The sequence below is a fragment of the Oncorhynchus tshawytscha genome, linkage group LG13 (assembly GCF_018296145.1).
Source record: "Oncorhynchus tshawytscha isolate Ot180627B linkage group LG13, Otsh_v2.0, whole genome shotgun sequence".
Classification (NCBI taxonomy): Eukaryota; Metazoa; Chordata; class Actinopteri; order Salmoniformes; family Salmonidae; genus Oncorhynchus; species Oncorhynchus tshawytscha.
The window spans coordinates 4,007,564-4,020,063 of record NC_056441.1 but is presented as its reverse complement, the minus strand read 5'-3'; positions in this window follow the sequence as shown (position 1 = coordinate 4,020,063).

Here is a 12,500-nt window from a genome sequence, read left to right as displayed (position 1 = left end):
CCCCACTCCCTCCACTTCTTCTCCTCCAACTCTTCTCCCCCACTCCCTCCACCTCTTCTCCACCACTCCCTCCACCTATTATCCCCCACTCCCTCCACTTCTTCTCCCTCCAACTCCCTCCCCTCTTCTCCCCCTACTCCCTCCACCTCTTCTCCCCCCTACTCCCTCCACCTCTTCTCCCCCACTCCCTCCACCTCTTCTCCCCCCACTCCCTCCACCTTTTCTCCCCACTCCCTCCACCTCTTCTCCCCACTCCCTCCACCTCTTCTCCCCCACTCCCTCCACCTCTTCTCCCCACTCCCTCCACCTCTACCTCCACCTCTTCCCACTCCCTCCACCTCTTCTCCCCCACTCCCTCCACCTCTTCTCCCCCACCTCTTCTCCCTCCACCTCTTCTCCCCCACCTCTTCTCCCTCCCCCTCTACCTCCACCTCTTCTCCCCCCCACCTCTTCTCCCCACTCCCTCCACCTCTTCTCCCCACCTCTTCTCTGCCTACTCCCTCCACCTCTTCTCCCCCACCTCTTCTCCCCTACTCCCTCCACCTCTTCTCCCCCCACCTCTTCTCCCCACTCCCTCCACCTCTTCTCCCCCACCTCTTCTCCCCCAACTCTTCCCCCTACTCCCTCCAGCTCTACTCCCCCTACTCCCTCCACCTCTTCTCCCCCTACTCCCTCCACCTCTTCTCCCCACATCTTCTCCCCCACTCCCTCCACCTCTTCTCCCCCACTCCCTCCACCTCTTCTCCCCTTACTCAGTCCACCTCTTCTACCCCACTCCCTCCACCTCTTCTCCCCCACTCCCTCCACCTCTTCTCCCCCATTCCCTCCACCTCTTCCCCCCCACCTCTTCTCCCCCTACTCTCTCCACCTCTTCTCCCCCACTCCCTCCACCTCTTCTCCCCCACTCCCTCCACCTCTTCTCCCCACTCTGTCCACCTCTTCTCCCCCACCTCTTCTCCCCCCACTCCCTCCACTTCTTCTCCCTCCACCTCTTCTCCCCACTCCCTCCACCTCTTCTCCCCACCTCTTCTCCCCACTCCCTCCACCTCTTCTCCCCCCCATTCCCTCCACCTCTTCTCCCCACCTCTTCTCCCCCTGGACTCTCCACCTCTTCTCCCCCCCACTCCCTCCACCTCTTCTCCCCACTCCCTCCACCTCTTCTCCCCCACTCCCTCCACCTCTTCTCCCCCACTCTGTCCACCTCTTCTCCCCCACCTCTTCTCCCCCACTCCCTCCACTTCTTCTCCTCCAACTCTTCTCCCCCACTCCCTCCACTCCCTCTTCTCCCCCCCACCTCTTCTCCCCCCACTCCCTCCACCTCTTCTCCCCATTCCCTCCACTTCTTCTCCCTCCAACTCTTCTCCCCACTCCCTCCACCTCTTCTCCCACCACTCCCTCCACCTATTATCCCCCACTCCCTCCACCTCTTCTCCCCACCTCTTCTCCCCCTGGACTCCCTCCACTTCTTCTCCCCCAACTCCCTCCACCTCTGGGGGACTCCCTCCACCTCTTCTCCCCTCTCCCTCCACCTCTTCTCCCCCACTCCCTCCACCTCTTCTCCCCACTCCCTCCACCTCTTCTCCCCCCTCACTCCCTCCACCTCCCTCCACCCACTCCCTCCACCTCTTCTCCCCCACTCCCTCCACCTCTTCTCCCCCACCTCCCTCCCACCTCTACCTCCACCTCTTCTCAGCCACCTCTTCTCCTTTACTCCCTCCACCTCTTCTCCCCACCTCTTCTCCCTCCCACCTCTTCTCCCCCCACCTCTTCTCCCTCCTCTTCTCCCCTACTCCCTCCACCTCTTCTCCCCCACCTCTTCTCCCCCACTCCCTCCACCTCTTCTCCCCCACCTCTTCTCCCCACTCCCTCCACCTCTTCCTCTCCCCCACCTCTTCTCCCCCTACTCCCTCCACCTCTTCTCCCCACTCCCTCCACCAACTCTTCCCCTACTCCCTCCAGCTCTACTCCCCCTACTCCCTCCACCTCTTCTTCTCCCCCTCCCTCCACCTCTTCTCCCCCACTCCCTCCACCTCTTCTCCCCCATTCCCTCCACCTCTTCTCCCCACCTCTTCTCCCCACTCCCTCCACTTCTTCTCCCTCAACTCTTCTCCCCCCTCCCTCCACCTCTTCTCCCCCTACTCCCTCCACCTCTTCTCCCCACTCCCTCCACCTCTTCTCCCCCACTCCCTCCACCTCTTCTCCCCCACTCCCTCCACCTCTTCGCCCCCCACTCCCTCCACCTCTTCTCCCCCACTCCCTCCACCTCTTCTCCCCCACTCCCTCCACCTCTACCTCCACCTCTTCTCGACCACCTCTTCTCCCCCTCTCCCTCCACCTCTTCTCCCCCACCTCTTCTCCCTCCACCTCTTCTCCCCCACCTCTTCTCCCTCCACCTCTACCTCCACCTCTTCTCCCCACCTCTTCTCCCCCTACTCCCTCCACCTCTTCTCCCCCACCTCTTCTCTGCCTACTCCCTCCACCTCTTCTCCCCCACCTCTTCTCCCCCTCTCCCTCCACCTCTTCTCCCCACCTCTTCTCCCCCAACTCTTCCCCCCACTCCTCCAGCTTCTCCCCCACCTCTTCCCTCCACCTCTTCTCCCCACCTCCCTCCACCTCTTCTCCCCCCTTCTCCCTCCACCTCTTCTCCTCCCCTCATCTCCCTCCACCTCTTCTCCCCCACCTCTTCTCCCCCACCTCCCTCCACCTCTTCTCCCTCCACCTCTTCTCCCCCACTCCCTCCACCTCTTCTCCCCACTCCCTCCCCTCCACTTCTTCTCCTCCACTCCTCCATTCTCCCCCCTCTCCCTCCCCTCTTCTCCCCCACCTCTTCTCCCCCACTCCCTCCCTCCACTTCTTCTCCCCCTCCAACTCCCTCCACCTCTTCTCCCCACTCCCTCCACCTCTTCTCCCCCACTCCCTCCACCCCTCTTCTTCTCCCCACCTCTTCTCCCCACTCCCTCCACCTCTTCTCCCTGCTCCCTCCACCTCTTCTCCCCCACTCCCTCCACCTCTTCTCCCCCACCTCCACCTCTTCTCCCTCCACCTCTTCTCCCCCCTCCCTCCACCTCTTCTCCCCCTACTCCCTCCACCTCTTCTCCCTCCCTCCACCTCTTCTCCCCCCCCCTCCACCTCTTCTCCCCCTACTCCTCCACCTCTTCTCCCACTCCCTCCACCTCTTCTCCCCCTATCCTCCACCTCTTCTCTCCCCTACTCCCTCCACCTCTTCTCCCCCACTCCCTCCACCTCTTCTCCCCCACTCCCTCCACCTCTTCTCCCCCACTCCCTCCACCTCTTCTCCCCCTACTCCCTCCACCTCCTCCCTCCACCTCTTCTCCCTCCACCTCCCTCCACCTCTTCTCCCCTCCTCTTCCCCACTCCCTCTCCCCACCTCTTCTCCCCCACTCCCTCCACCTCTTCTCCCCACCTCCCTCCACCTCTTCTCCCCTCCACCTCTTCTCCCCCTACTCCCTCCACCTCTTCTCCCCACTCCCTCCACCTCTTCTCCCCTCCACCTCTTCTCCCCCACCTCTTCTCCCCCCCCTCCACCTCCCTCCACCTCTTCTCCCCACTCCCTCCACCTCTTCTCCCCCCTCCCTCCACCTCTTCTCCCCCCCTTCTCCCCACCTCTTCTCCCCCACTCCCTCCACCTCTTCTCCTCCACCTCTTCTCCCCCCACTCCCTCCACCTCTTCTCCCCCCTCTTCTCCCCCACTCCCTCCACCTCTTCTCCCCACCTCCCTCCCCTCTCCCTCCCCCACTCCCTCCACCTCTTCTCCCCCACCTCTTCTCCCCCACTCCCTCCACCTCTTCTCCCCCACTCCCTCCACCTCTTCTCCCCCACTCCCTCCACCTCTTCTCCCCCACTCCCTCCACCTCTTCTCCCCCACTCCCTCCACCCTTCTCCCCACTCCCTCCACCTCTTCTCCCCACTCCCTCCCCACTCCCTCCCCTCTCCCTCCACCTCTTCTCCCCCACTCCCTCCACCTCTTCTCCCCCACTCCCTCCCTCCCCTCTTCTCCCTCCACCTCTTCTCCCCTACTCCCTCCACCTCTTCTTCTCCCTCCACCTCTTCTCCCCCACTCCCTCCACCTCTTCTCCCCCACTCCCTCCACCTCTTATCCCCCACTCCCTCCACCTCTTCTCCCCCCACCTCTTCTCCACTCCCTCCACTTCTTCTCCCTCCACCTCTTCTCCCCACTCCCTCCACCTCTTCTCCCCCTACTCCCTCCACCTCTTTCCCCACTCCCTCCACCTCTTCTCCCCCACTCCCTCCACCTCTTCTCCCCACCTCTTCTCCCCCCACTCCCTCCACCTCTTCTCCCCACTCCCTCCACCTCTTCTCCCCCCCCTCCACCTCTTCTCCTCCACCTCTTCTCCCCCACTCCCTCCACCTCTTCTCCCTCCCACTCTTCTCCCCACTCCTCCACCTCTTCTCCCCCACTCCCTCCCCGACCTCTTCTCCCCCACTCCCTCCACCTCTTCTCCCCCACCCCTCTTCTCCCCACTCCCTCCCTTCTTCTCCCTCCAACTCTTCTCCCCACTCCTCCACCTCTTCTCCCCACTCCCTCCACCTCTTTCCCCCACTCCCTCCACCTCTTCTCCCCCCACTCCCTCCACCTCTTCTCCCCACCTCTTCTCCCCCACTCCCTCCCTTCTCCCTCCACTCTTCTCCTCCACTCCCTCCACCTCTTCTCCCCCACTCCCTCCACCTCTTCTCCCCCACTCCCTCCATCTCTCTCCCCACTCCCTTCACCTCTTCTCCCCCCCACTCCCTCCACCTCTTCTACCCCACCCCCTCCACCTTTCCTCCCCCTACCTCTTCTCCCCACTCCCTCCACCTCTTCTCCCCCCCACTCCCTCCACCTCTTCTCCCCCACTCCCTCCACCTCTTCTCCCCACTCCCTCCACCTCTTTGCCCCCACTCCCTCCACCTCTTCTCCCCCACTCCCTCCACCTCTTTCCCCCCACTCCTCCCTCTTCTCCCCCTCCCTCCACCCTCTTCTCCCCCTCACTCCCTCCACCTCTTCTCCCCACTCCCTCCACCTCTTCTCCCCCACCTCTTCCCTCCACCTCTTCTCCCCCTCCTCCCTCCCCTCCAACTCTTCTCCCCCTCCACTCCCTCGACCTCTACTCCCTCCACCTCTTCTCCCCCACCTCTTCTCCCCACCTCCCTCCACCTCTTCTCCCCACCTCTTCTCCCCACTCCCTCACCTCTTCTCCCCCCACTCCCTCCTTCTTCCCCCACCTCTTCTCCCCCCCTCCCTCCACCTCTTCCTCTCCCCACTCCCTCTCTTCTCTCCCTTCCCTCCACCTCTTTCTCCCACCTCTTCCACTCCCTCCACCTCTTCTCCCCCACTCCCTCCACCTCTTCTACCCCCACCCCTCCACCTTTCTCCCCCTACCTCTTCTCCCCCACTCCCTCCACCTCTTCTCCCCACTCCCCCACCTCTTCTCCCCCCTCCCTCCACCTCTTCCTCCCCACTCCCTCCACCTCTTCTCCCTCCACCTCTTCTCCCCACTCCCTCCACCTCTTTCCTCCCCCTCCACCTCCTCCCCCACCTCTTCTCCCCACTCCCTCCACCTCTTCTCCCCCTACTCCCTCCACCTCTTCTCCCCCTACTCCTCCCTCCACCTCTTCTCTCCCCCACTCCCTCCACCTCTTCTCCCCCCCCCTCCACCTCTTCCTCCACCTCTTCTCCCCCAGTTTCCCTCCACCTCTTCTCCCCATTCCCTCCACCTCTTCTCCCCACCTCTTCTCCCCCACTCCCTCCACCTCTTCTCCCCTCCCTCCTCTTCTCCCCCACTCCCTCCACCTCTTCTCCCCCACTCCCTCCACCTCTTCTCCCCCCTCCCTCCACCTCTTCTCCCCCCTCCCTCCACCTCTCCTCCACCTCTTCTCCCCACCTCTTCTCCCCCACTCCCTCACCTCTTCTCCCTACCTCTTCTCCCCCTCCACCTCTTCTCCCCCACTCCCTCCACCTCTTCTCCCCCCTCCCTCCACCTCTTCTCCCCACTCCCTCCACCTCTTCTCCCTCCCCCTCCTCCACCTCTTCTCCCCCTCCCTTCTTCTCCCCCTACTCCCTCCACCCTTCTCCCCCTCTCCCCCACCTCTTCTCCCCTACTCCCTCTCTTCTCCCCACCTCTTCTCTCCCCCACCCTCCACCTCTTCTCCCCACCTCTTCTCCCCATTCCTCCACCTCTTCTCTCCCCCCTCCTCTTCTCCCCCCTCTCCACCTCTTCTCCCCCTACTCCTCCACCTCTTTGCCCTCCCTCTTCCCTCCACCTCTTCTCCCCACCTCTTCTCCCCCTACTCCCTCCACCTCTTCTCCCCTACTCCCTCCACTTCTTTCTCCCCCTCTTCTCCCCTCTTCTCCCCACCTCTTCTCCCCCACTCCTCCACCTCTTCTCCCCCCCCCCTCCACCTCTTCTCCCCACTCCTCACCCCTTCTCCCCACTCCCTCCACCTCTTCTCCCCACTCCCTCCACCTCTTTCATACCCCTCTTCTCCCCCCTCCACCTCTTCTCCCCCACCTCTTCTCCCCCACCTCCCCTCCTTCTAATTCTCCCTCCACCTCTTCTCCCCTACTCCTCTCTCCCACCTCTTCTCCACCTCCCTCCTCCACCTCTTCTCCCCCTCCACCTCTTCCCACCACTCTCCACCTCTTCTCCCCTCATTCCTCCACCTCTTCTCCCCACCTCTTCTCCCCATTCCACCTCTTCTCCCCCACCTCTTCTCCCTACTCCTCCACCTCTTCTCCCCCTCCTCCACCTCTTCTCCCCCTACCTCTTCTCTCCCCACTCCCTCCACTCCTCCCTCTTCTCCCCCCTCCCTCCTCTTTGACTCCCTCCCTCTCCACTCTTGTCTCCTCCCTCTTCTCTCCCCTACTCCCTCCACCTCTTCTCCCCCTACTCCCTCACCTCTTCCCCACCTCTTCTCCCCATTCCCTCCACCCCTCTTCTTTCCCCTACCTCTTCTCCCCACTCCCTCCACCTCTTCTCCCCCACTCCCTCCACTCTTCTCCCCCACTCCCTCCACCTCTTTGCCCCCACTCCCTCCACCTTTCTCCCCCTCCCTCCACCTCTTCTCCCCACTCCCTCCACCTCTTCTCCCCCTACTCCCTCCACCTCTTCTCCCCTACTCCCTCCACCTCCTTCTCCCCCCCCTACTCCCTCCAACTCTTCTCCCCTACCTCTTTCCCCTCCCTCCACCTCTTCTCCCCCTCCCTCCACCTCTTCTCCCCCTTCCCTCCACCTCTTCTCCCCCCACCTCTTCTCCCCATTCCCTCCACCTCTTCTCCCCACCTCTTCTCCCTACTCTCTCCACCTCTTCTCCCCCCCACTCCTCCACCTCTTCTCCCCCTACTCCCTCCACCTCTTCTCCCCCACTCTCCACCTCTTCTCCCCCTTCCCTCCACCTTTCTCCCCCTACTCCCTCCACCTCTTCTCCCCACTCCCTCCACCTCTTCTCCCCCTCCCTCCACCTCTTGTCCCCTACTCCTCCACCCCTGTCTCCCCCTCCACCTCTTCTCCCCCACTCCCTCCACTCCCTCCACCTTTCTCCCCCACTCCCTCCACCTCTTCTCCCCCTACTCCCTCCACCTCTTCTCCCCCACTCCCTCCACCTCTTTCTCCCCCTACTCCCTCCACCTCTTCTCCCCACTCCCCCACCTCTTCTCCCCCTACTCCCTCCACCTCTTCTCCCCACTCCCTCCACCTCTTCTCCCCCTACTCCCTCCACCTCTTCTCCCTACTCCCTCCACCTCTTCTCCCCTACTCCTCCACCTCTTCTCCCCACCTCTTCTCCCCCACTCCCTCCACCTCTTCTCCCCCACCTCTTCTCCCCACTCCCTCCACCTCTTCTCCCCTACTCCCTCCACCTCTTCTCCTCCACCTCTTCTCCCCCTACTCCCTCCACCTCTTCTCCACCACTCCCTCCACCTCTTCTCCCCTACTCCCTCCACCTCTTCTCCCCACTCCCTCCACCTCTTCTCCCCCTACTCCCTCCACCTCTTCTCCCCTACTCCCTCCACCTCTTCTCCCCCACTCTTCTCCCCACCTCTTCTCCCCCACTCCCTCCACCTCTTCTCCCCCCTTCTCCCCCACTCCCTCCACCTCTTCCCCCACTCCCTCCACCTCTTCTCCCCCTCCCTCCACCTCTTTGCCCCCCACTCCCTCCACCTCTTCTCCCCACCCCTCCCCCTCCACCTCTTCTCCCCCTACTCCCTCCACCTCTTCTCCCCTACTCCCTCCACCTCTTCTCCCCTACTCCCTCCACCTCTTCTCCCCTACTCCCTCCACCTCTTCTCCCCCACTCCCTCCACCTCTTCTCCCCATTCCCTCCACCTCTTCTCCCACCTCTTCTCCCCATTCCCTCCACCTCTTCTCCCCCTTCTCCCTCCACCTCTTCTCCCCCACTCCCTCCACCTCTTCTCCCCCTACTCCCTCCACCTCTTCTCCCCACTCCCTCCACCTCTTCTCCCCCTACTCCCTCCACCTCTTCTCCCCCCTCCTCTTCTCCCCCTCTTCTCCCCCCCTCCACCTCTTCTCCCCCACCTCTTCTCCCCACTCCCTCCACCTCTTCTCCCCCTACTCCCTCCACCTCTTCTCCCCCACTCCCTCCACCTCTTCGCCCCCCACCCTCTTCTCTTCTCCCCTACTCCCTCCACCTCTTCTCCCCCACCTCTTCTCCCCTACTCCCTCCACCTCTTCTCCCCCTCCCTCCACCTCTTCTCCCCCACCTCTTCTCCCCCACTCCCTCCACCTCTTCTCCCCCTACTCCCTCCACCTCTTCTCCCCCTCTCCCTCCACCTCTTCTCCCTCCACTCCCTCCACCTCTTCTCCCTCTATAGGTCAGCTTTGTTGTGAATGGTGGTGGAAACAGAAAAGTGACCTTTTCATTCACAAAGTGGTTGTTGTTTCCCTTTAGTGGTTGTTTATGTCTGAATAATTCAATTCTTGGCTTCTCAGTTCTGAAGAAGCACATTCCTTCCCTTTTCTTCCTCCCAGCTGGATGAAGTGGGATGACTGTGGGATGATGTGGGATGACTGTCGGATGATGTGGGATGACTGTGGGATGATGTGGGATGATGTGGGATGACTGTGGGATGATGTGGGATGACTGTGGGATGACGTGGGATGACTGTGGGATGACGTGGGATGACTGTGGGATGATTGTGGGATGATGTGGGATGACTGTGGGATGATGTGGGATGAGGTGGGAGGATGTGGGATGACATGGGATGATGTGGGATGATGTGGGATGATGTGGGATGACTGTGGGGTTATGTGGGATGATGTGGGATGATGTGGGATGACTGTGGGATGATGTGGGATGATGTGGGATGATGTGGGATGACTGTGGGATAATGTGGGATGATGAGGGATGACTGTGGGATGATGTGGGAGGATGTGGGATGATGTGGGATGACTGTGGGATGATGTGGGATGTCTGTGTCTCTCTCTGTCTGTGTCTCTCTCTCTCTGTTTGTGTCTCACTCTGTCTCTGTCTGTGTCTCTCTCTCTGTCTCTCTCTGTCTGTGTCTCTCTCTTTGTCTGTGTCTCACTCTCTCTCTGTCTGTGTCTCTCTCTGTCTGTGTCTCTCTCTGTCTATGTCTCTGTCTGTGTCTCTCTCTCTCTGTCTCTCTCTGTCTGTGTCTCTCTCTGTCTGTGTCTCACTCTGTCTCTCTCTGTTTGTGTCTCACTCTGTCTCTGTCTGTGTCTCTCTCTGTCTGTGTCTCTCTCTGTCTCTCTCTCTCTGTCTGTGTCTGTGTTAGAGGTCGACCGATTATGATTTTTGAACACCGATACCGATTATTGGAGGCCCAAATAAGCTGATACCGATTAATCAGCCGATTTTTAAAAACGACAATGGGAAGAGCCTGTCGTCATAACGACAATGGGAGGAGCCTGTTTCACTTTTAGTAGTTTGAAACTCGGACTCTACAGACATTTTTTTTTCTATAAAAAGACCCGGCCCCTGGCCACCTTCGGGATCTGTCCTTGTCTCACAAACACAATCCTCTCTAGCTCAGTATTCGTTAATCACACTTCAAATATATGGTATTTACGGATGCAGAATAATAATCAAATACAAATTGTACATCCCAGAAGTCTGTAAACACGTTTAAACATGCGGAGTTCAAAATGCGTCTGTGTTACGGTGGGACTCATTGGATTATTTGGACTCCTAGCTAACAAGTGCTAACAAGTGCTAACAAGCCAAAGTGCTGACAAGCTAAAGTGCTATACAGCTAAAGTGCTAACTAGCTAAAGTGCTAACAGCTAAATTGCTAACCAGCTAAAGTGCTAACAAGCTAAAGTGCTAACATGCTATAGTGCTAACTAGCTAAAGTGCTAACTAGCTAAAGTGTTAACTAGCTTTAGTGCTAACTAGCTAAAGTGTTAACTAGCTTTAGTGCTAACTAGCTAAAGTGCTAACTAGCTAAAGTGTTAACTAGCTATAGTGCTAACTAGCTATAGTGCTAACTAGCTAAAGGGCTAACAAGCTAAAGTGCTAACTAGCTAAAGTGCTTACTAGCTAAAGTGCTAACTAGCTAAAGTGTTAACTAGCTATAGTGCTAACTAGCTATAGTGCTAACTAGCTAAAGGGCTAACAAGCTAAAGTGCTAACTAGCTAAAGTGCTTACTAGCTAAAGTGCTTACTAGCTAAAGTGTTAACTAGCTAAAGTGCTAACTAGTAGAGCATAAGAAAAATACCTTCTCAACACAATAAGCTAGCTAGCTAACTTTAGCTAGCTATATACCTTGCTCTAACCTAATGTCATTGGGACAGTAATGGACAGTAGGATGACTTCTGAAAGTCCGTTTTTCCTGATCTATACTCTTACATTTTCTTTCAACGAAGGGATGGAAACAGAGAGAGCTTTGTAGACCTGGAGAACTCTGTTCCATTGCCCAAGAGTCAATTCATTAGTAAACATTTTTTTTTTTTTTTACCTTTATTTAACTAGGCAAGTCAGTTAAGAACAAATTCTTATTTTCAATGACGGCCTGGGAACAGTGGGTTAACTGCCTGTTCAGGGGCAGAACGACAGATTTGTACCTTTTCAGCTCGGGGATTTGAACTTGTCACCGAACAAAGCCAGAATCATAGTATCTTAGTGTAGTAGTGCATGAGTAAAAATGAAATGCTTTTAAATGTCTGACATATCTGACATATACATTTACAATTGTTTTAGCCAATTCTATTTTGTAAATGTAGTTGTTTTGTCCTGGTAAAGATGACACGACTCAATATCGCCATCTGCAGGCCAACTAAAGCCTGTTCATGTCATATTCATAATGTGTCTTAGATCAAGGATTTGTAACTGTTTATAACTTCCTAAATATTTGCATGCTGAGAATCTTGTGGTAATATTAGTTAAAACTTCAATATAGAATTCTTAAAATGTTATTGAATGTTATCTGAGAAGCTCTAAGACGTGGTCAAATGTACGTTGTGTGAACATCAATTGATTATTTTGTTAAACGTAAAACAAATGTGCTATGAACGTCATAAAAATGGACTCATATGGAAATTGTTTAACATTGTGCAACATTAAGGGAATATGGGAATGTTCTGTGCAACCTATGTGAATATCGCAAGAATATTCTTGCAACATCCCAGACAACATCCCAGACAACATCCCAGACAAGATCCCATAATTTAATTTAAATGTTTTGGGAACCTTTAAAGAACTTATACTAGGTGTTTTGTCAACGTTCTTACAACATTTTTAGGAATGTCCTGTGCAACCTAACTTAAACTTAAACATTGTATTAATGTCATCACAACTGAGAATATTGTGTAATGTACCTACACTGTTCCGCCTAATTAAATGTTCCGGGAACCTTTTAAAGAACTCAGAAAGGCGGTTCTGTCAACATTCTTGCAGCATCAAATGAATGATTCGTTTTGACCCTGATATAAACATTATCTGGATGTCAACACAACTGAACGGTTTCTGTGAATGTTTTTTTTTTTTCGCACTCTAAAACAAACATTCGTGAATCATCCACACAACTGAACAGTGTTTTGAAAACATACATTTTCTGATGTCCCCCACAATATTCACACCAGCCTGTTCCCACAACATAAATAAACATTCTGGGAACATTTAAAGAACAGATTAAATATGTTCTAGGAATTTTTTCTTGCTTCATCAGGTGAATGTTTTCTACAAACATTCTACAATCGTCACCACGGCTGGACCGTTTTTTTTTGGGGTGTTAGGAGACCTAGCAAATGTTTTAGCAATGTTCACAGACACAATTTTGTTTTTCTGGTTTGGTTGTTTGGGTGTTGGGTGTTTGAGTGTTTGGGTGTTTGTGAAATAGCCTAACATAGAGACGCAGTGTTCTGGGCAGATATTCAGAACGATGCAGAAGATTCTGATGCAAAAAAAAAAAAGGCCATATTTAATCAGTGTTCAATAGTGATAGGTGACGATGGATATTTACTCGGCAGACAATAGAGTTACTTCTCAAACAACATTACAGATT